We start from the raw sequence: 7,635 nt of genomic DNA, 5'->3' as shown, positions 1-7,635 counted from the left end.
TTAGTTGTGGCAACTTCAAGCACCTCACCAACAAGTGCCCCAAGATGCAGCATGACCAAGCATAGGCTCAGGGAAACAATCAGCAGCAGCAACCTCGGCAGAATGCGATGCATGGTCGAGTCAATCACGTTGTCGTGGAAGAAGCCCAGGATGCTCCTAATGTAGTGTTGGGTATGTTTTCTTTAAACTCTCACCCTGCTACAGTTTTTTTCGATTCTATTGCTATGCATTCATTCATATCATCTCAGTTTGTGAATACAATAAATTGCCAAGAGCATTAATGATAAAATAGGTGCTAGTTAGTTCCCCTGGATGAGAAATGGAGTCAAGGCATGTATGCCCTAAAATAAGTATATGCATAAGGGGGGTAGACTTTCTTGCAAACCTCATCATTTTGGAATCCAAGGGAATTTATATCATACTGGGAATGGACTGGTTGACCAAGTACAATGGAATCATTGGATGTGCCATGAAGACAGTACAATTGACACACATGGATGGTGCCAAGGTGGAGTTCCAAGTCACGACAGAGTCAGCTGTCAGTGCCAGTCTCAATAAGGCTAATGTAGTAGAAGATAGCAGAGTGGTTAGTGAATTCCCAGATGTCTTCCTGGAAGATTTGCCAGGTATGCCACCCGATCATGAAATTGAGTTCATCATTGAGTTAGTACCTGTAACTGCTCCTATATATAAGAAACCATATAGAATGGATGCCAATCAACTAGCTGAGCTCAAGGAGCAAATCCAAGAGCTATTAGACAAAGGGTTCATCCGCTCCAGTTCTTCGTCTTGAGGAGCCCCAGTTAACTTCGTACCAAAGAAAGATGGAACACAGAGGATGTGTATAGATTATCGAGCCCTTAATGAAGTAACTATCAAGAACAAATATCCTCTATCCCGCATTGAAGATCTGTTTGACCATTTGAAAGGTGCATGTGTTTTCTCTAAGATTAACCTTCGGTCTGGATATCATCAGTTGAAGATCCGCACCTTAGATATTCCAAAGACCGTGTTCGTTACTCGGTATGATTTGTACGAGTATACAATAATGTCTTTCGGATTGACAGATGCTTCAGCTTACTTTATGTATCTGATGAATAAGGTCTTTATGGAGTATTTGGATAAGTTCGCTATGGTATTTATTAACGACATCCTGGTTTACTCCAAGAACAAAAAAGAGCATGAGGAACACCTAAGGTTGGTACTGCAGAAGCTCGGAGAGAACAAGTTATATGCTAAGTTGAGCAAGTGTAAGTTCTGGTTGAAGAAAGTTCCCTTCTTTGGTCACATTATATCACTAGGAGGTATATCTATAGACCCATCCAAAGTGAGGGATGTTCTGAACAAGAAACTACCACATAATATTTTAGAGATCCGTAGTTTCTTGGGTCTAGCGGGTTATTACCACCGGTTCATAGAAGGTTTCTCCAAGATAGCAAAACCAATGACAAAACTGCTGGAGAAAGGAGCAGAGTTCAAGTGGACAGCAGCTTGAGAAGCTAGTTGAGAATGAGTTAAAGAAAAGATTAACCTCAGCTCCCATATTGATCATGCAAGACACTTAGAAGCCATTTTCTATGTATTTTGATGCATCACGTCAAGGTTTAGGATGTGTGCTCATTCAAGAAGGTCATGTGGTAGCATATGCATCCAAGCAGTAAAGGAAACATGAGGAGAATTACCCGACACATGACTTGGAATTAGCTGCAGTAGTTCATGCACTTAAGATCTGGAGACAATACCTGGTAGGTCAAAGGTGTGATATCTATTCAAATCATAAGAGCTTGAAATATATCTTCACTCAACCAGATCTTAATCTCAGACAACACAGATGGCTAGAGCTCATCAAAGATTACAACTTGGGAATCAACTATCACCCAGGAAAGGCAAATGTAGTAGCTGATGCCTTGAGCAGAAAATCTCAAGTCAACGCTATAACTCTCCAAGAGATGAGTCCCGAGCCATGTAAGGAATTTGTGAGGTTGAATTTTGGAATGGTGTGTAACACTGAGATAATTGCAATAGAAACAGACTCAACGTTTGAGAAAGATATAAGAAAGGGTTAGCTGGAGGATAAAATCTTGAAAATCAAGCAGCTTATCAAAATTGGCAAAGCCCCAGATTACGCTAAAGATGAGCAAGGCACAGGGTGATACAAGCAGAGAATATGTATTCCGGACGTGAAGGCTATTCAAGATGTAATTCTAAGGGAAGCTCATGACTCAGCTTATTCCATTCACCTAGGGAGTATCAACATGTATCAAGATCTTAAAGATCAACATTGGTGGTATGAAATGAAACACGTAGTAGTAGAATACGTGGTTTTATGTGATATTTGTCAGCGAGTCAAACCTGAGCATCAGAGGCCAACAAGACTGCTAGAACCATTGAAAGTACCTTAATAGAAGTGGGAAGAAATTAGCATTGATTTCAAAGTGGGTCTACATCGAATACAGTCAGGATATGATTCTATATGGGTTATAGTCGACTGGTTGATGAAACTACCTCATTTCATTCCAGTCAAGGAATCCTATCGAGGTCCGAAACTAGTGGAGGTGTATATGACAAGATTGTGTGTCTGCATGGAGTACCTAAAATAATTGTATCTGATCGTGGTAGTCAATTTACTTCACGGTTTTGGCAATGCTTACAGGAGTCTATGGATACAAGGTTGAATTTTAGGTCAGCATATCACCCGCAAACTAACGGACAAATAGAAAGAGTAAATCATATCCTTGAAGACATGTTGAGAGCATGTGCTTTGAAGAACGGTGATAGTTGAGACAAGAATCTGTCATATGCGGAGTTCTCGTACAATAACAGTTATCAAGCTAGTCTCAAGATGTCTCCTTTTGAAGTCGTATATGAAAGGAAGTGTAGAACCCCACTGTTTTGGGACTAAACCGGAGAAAGAAAAGTTTTCAGCCCAGAAGTTCTAAGAGAAGCAGAGAGACAAGTACAAGAGATCAGGGATAATCTGAAAACTGCTCAGTTAAGGCAAAAGAGCTATGCAGATAATCGACACCGAAAACTGACTTTCAAAGTAGCAGACTTTGTGTATCACAAAGTGTCACCTATAAGAGGTCTACGTAGATTCAAGGTCAAGGGCAAGCTTTCACCTCGATTTATTGGTCCATACAAGATACTAGAAAGACGCGGTGAAGTGGCTTATCAACTCGAGTTACCACCTCAACTCTCAGAAGTGCATGATGTTTTCCATGTGCCTCAGCTGAAAAAGTGTCTGAGAGTTCCCGAGGAATAGCTACCGGCAGAAGAACTAGATGTGCGTGAAGATCTCTCTTACTCAGAGTATCCAGTCAAGATTTTTGAGGTGTCAGAACGGGTTACCCGAAACAGGTGAGTCCGTATGTGCAAAGTACAGTGGAAGCATCACTCAGAATAGGAAGCAACTTGGGAAAGAGAAGATGATCTGAAAGCAGAGTTACCCAATCTCTTCTCCGATCCTTCCAAATCTCGAGGGCGAGATTCAACCTAAGGGGGGTAGGTTGTAACACCCTAAATTTTCAATTTTTGCAATTTAAAATTTTGCTAGAATTAAATAGGAGTGTAAATTTCGTTCAAATAGAAAGGAATTAATTTCTAAATTTAAATTTGCCATATGTTATATTTAAGTTTGATGCATTCATGTTGCAGTAGTTGCAATAGGATTTTGTGCGTGAAAAATGTTTGCAAAAGTTCACTAGAAGGCACTCGTTTACACCTCTTTTGAAAATGGTTCAAAATATAAATAGAGAAACCATTTTAATTTAGCAAAACCGACCTGAGCTGACTTCTCTCTATCTAATCTGGCCCAAATCCCCTGTTTTCCCCCTCCCTTTCTATTCTTTCCGGGCTGCCTTCTCTCTCACCCACTTGGGCCACAGCCCATTCTCCTTCCCCTCCCTTCTCTCCGGCTGAGCCCCCCAGGCTGAGCTGGATCCCCCGTGCCCGATCCGCCCCCTCCTGCCCTCTCTCTGCCAGCGGGCCCAACTAGAGCCACCCGAGCCACCCGCCTGGCTCTCCTTCTTCCTCCTCTCTCCCCATCAATCCCGCCCCCAATTCCCACCGTCCATTCAAATCTAACGCCTCCCCAAGCTGTTTCTCGTTGATTCAATGTCATGCCCACGATCCCCTCCCTTCCTATACGTACTGCATGGAAACCGCCCAGACCTTCTCCCCTTCTTTCCCCTCTCTTTACTCTGATTTATGGAAGGTGGCCACCGGTTTGGAAACAGCTCCGGTCGTGTTGATCTCCCTCCCCGAGCCCCCTTCTCCCTATTTAAGCCCCTCCCAAGCATCGTGCGCCCGTTCTCCACCCCGTCTAACCACTATTGCCCTCTCTCTCTCTCGCTCTTACGCCATCACCGTGCCTTTCTTCCCCGATGCCGGTAAAGAGCTCCGCCGCCGCTCATTTTTGAATGGCCGAGTCCCTCTAACCTCATTTCTCCCCTCTATGACATCACTAGGTCACCGGAGAGACTCTTCTCGGCGTTTCTTGACCCCTGGAGCACCGCCCATCACCGTGCCAAGACCGTCGGTGCTTTCGGTCCATTGTGGGCCGGTGGACCGAGAGCTTTTCCCTTCGGTTCATATCCCATAGACTCGGTCCACATGTTTTCCAATAATAAAATAATTCCTTTCTTGCTTTATGATGTCATCATCAAGATTTTCAGTATAAAATTTATTCAGTTTATTCTCTGAAATTAAGTAAAACTTGTAGAAAAGCCTCTAGAACTTCAAAAGCTCATAACTTTTTGCTTGTAGCTTCGATTTGTGCGTTTTTCATGCTCAAATTCTTGTAGCGATGTGTAGAATATTTTTATATGGTTTTTAACTAGTTTTAGTACAATTTGGTGTTCTATTCTTAGTAGTTTCCCTTGTATGCTTTACCGGTGTGTCGATTACGAGGTGATCAGTTCGTGAACCTGCAAGATCAAGACTTTGAAGACTTCGAGCAACCCTCAGCTAAAGGCAAGTGTCCTTGAACATCTTTCTCCTATTTTAGGATATTTATGTAGTTGTTCATCCTTATTTGAAATATAATGTTCCCTATTTTAAGAATTCTTATTTAACTTTCATTAATCCTGACTAGAATTGAGAATCACATGATTTTTCTTTCACTTGTGTGAGACTTTTTGTTGCCCATATACTTGTTTTTTAGTGGCTATTGCCAAACCCATCCTCATTTAATAGCTTGAAAAATCATTCCCAATCCATCTTGGTCTTTGGATTTGTATAAGATGTTCTAATTTGCAAACCTATATTTCCTTTTATGATTATTACTTTTCCAAAAGAACTTGGATCCAAAATAATCCTGCTTCTTTAGCACTCCTCAAGGTATTTCGAAGAACGACTAAGTTTTGTTGCAAAGTTTGTAAATTGATAAAATGAAAATTTAACCAACTAATCTCAAAGTAGTTATCGAGATGAACTGGATAAGGTTAGCTAAAAACATTGTCGACATTTTTAAAACACCGATCTTACAAATTTGTAGATGGAGCAGGGGTACTTCCTGTAGACGAATTGCACGGCACACACAGAGGTTTATATAGGTTTAGACCTCCTCTAGGATAATATCCCTACGTCATGTTTGTCTTGTATTAATCTTTGAGAGTGAGTACAAGGGGGTTCATGGCTAGCCTAGATAGATCTAAACCTAGTCAAAGAACTCCCTATTCATAGTCGTGGAGAGTTGCTGGTGCAGAAGGCTTGAGGGCTTAAGGCTTCTGTAAGGTTGAATGCCTTTCAAATTGGCTTGTCCTTTGTAGGGTCCTCTGGCTTCATATATGTAGCGGGTCATCATACGGTCTCTAGAGTCCTTCCTTATCTTTCTTGAAGATAAACATCCTTATTTTCGAGACATCCTAGGCATTTGTTGGTAGTTTTCATACATATAGGGATTCTTTTCCTAGGCATAGAGATATGTCCCAAGAATATAGGAAACCCTAGGGATCCAAAATCGGTAGTTTTACCCATCATCAAGCCCCCCATCATTACATGAAATGAGGCTTCAACGGATTAAAAACTTAGTCAGCAAAGATAAACATTTTGACCGATTGGATCTTCGAGTGGAACTCGGGTCCCGGGATAGGAAGGTACATCTAAATGGGATATCATAGGCATCAGGTCATCGAGTCGAGATTCTGAATACCTTCGAGTGCTTAGGTGAGCCCCTGAGAAGGAATTCTAAGTCATTTGAAAATATCATCCCAATCTTTCGAAAGGATGTGGAGATTTTGGGTAGTGGTGAAAAAGATCTTTACCAGGCAAAGGATCATAGTGACATTTCAAAATTGTGCGCGTATGACAAGGTAATGCACTGGTTTCTTTGGTTACTGCTCCAACTACGTCCACATGTGTCGAAAGGGATCCCAAGCCGGCAAGATGTTAAAGCGAGAGGATGTGGCCCCGAGTTGTACTCGGAACCATTACCGTGCTAGTTGGTGAAGCCGCCCAGAGTGCATCCACCTCTGTATAAAATGAGACTGAGGCAGCCCACATGACATTTGCTTTATTTATCATCATTTTCCTCGAGCTGTCTTCTCTTTAGCTTCACTCCCGCAACTGCCACCAAAATCCCTAGGCTTGCCATTTGCCTCATCTGACGCCATGGATCACAAGAAGATCAATAGGTTGGAGAGCTCTGCTACTAATGCCAGCAAAGCCGCGATCCCATCATAACTGGAATCTGATGTTTTGGCTGAGGTTTTGGCCTAGGTGGAGCGCGACGAGGTCATTCCCTTGCATGCCTTGATCTCCTACGCACCGGCGGCGGGTCAGACGACCCCCAATCCAACACCATGTGGATTGTCATTTTTTTTTAATTTCTTCCAATACGGCGTCCATTTTCCCCCTTCCAGATTTTTCCTCCAAATGCTCAGCTTTTATAGCATCAAGCTTATCCACCTTAACCCAAACTCCATCATCATGCTTAGTGTTTTCACACACTTGTGCGAGGCCAACCTGGGTCTGCTTCCTTTAGCTGATCTTTTTCCAGTACTTCTACCTCTTGAAATGATTTTCAGGTAGGGTCACCAACGATGCCATATTCCACCTCAGAGAAAGGAAGTTGATGGAGTACATCGACTTCTCTGTCAAGTGCTCCTGGTCAAGGTGGCACATGACATGGTTCTACTACCAGCCTAGCCCACATGAAATCTCGTATAGAGGTCTAGCTCCATTTGTAAGGCCATTGTGGATGGAGGCGCCAAGGTCCACCACTGTCACTTAGGCCATCATTGCCAATATGATAGGTTTGAAGGAACAGGGGTTGACGGCTTGGGGCATCTCTAGATACTTCATCAAATGCCACCTGTGTTCCTTGAGATTAAGAATTTCTGGTGCTTTGGAATACACGACCATGGACCCAGCTCGAGAAGGTGAGATGGGTATCAACTTATCCCGAGTAGCTATTAGGAGATTATGGGCATATCTCTTATGAGTTGTCTCTTGTCCGCAAATCCCCTGATGAAGTGGAGTAGAGGACCAAGTTTCTCTTCGACACAATCCCCGAGGCTAATCGCATGAAAGTCCTGATCCCTATCATGAAGATGCAGGCTGGCGTTCAGGCCAGTTCTTGTTGGTAAGCCTCATGATCATTCTTTTTATTGTCTTCTATCTGAGTAGGCCTGATCC

The sequence above is a fragment of the Phragmites australis genome, chromosome 16 (genome assembly GCF_958298935.1).
Source record: "Phragmites australis chromosome 16, lpPhrAust1.1, whole genome shotgun sequence".
In the NCBI taxonomy this organism is placed as follows: Eukaryota; Viridiplantae; Streptophyta; class Magnoliopsida; order Poales; family Poaceae; genus Phragmites; species Phragmites australis.
The sequence above is the reverse complement of the archived record's forward strand: the minus strand, read 5'-3'. Positions refer to the sequence as shown.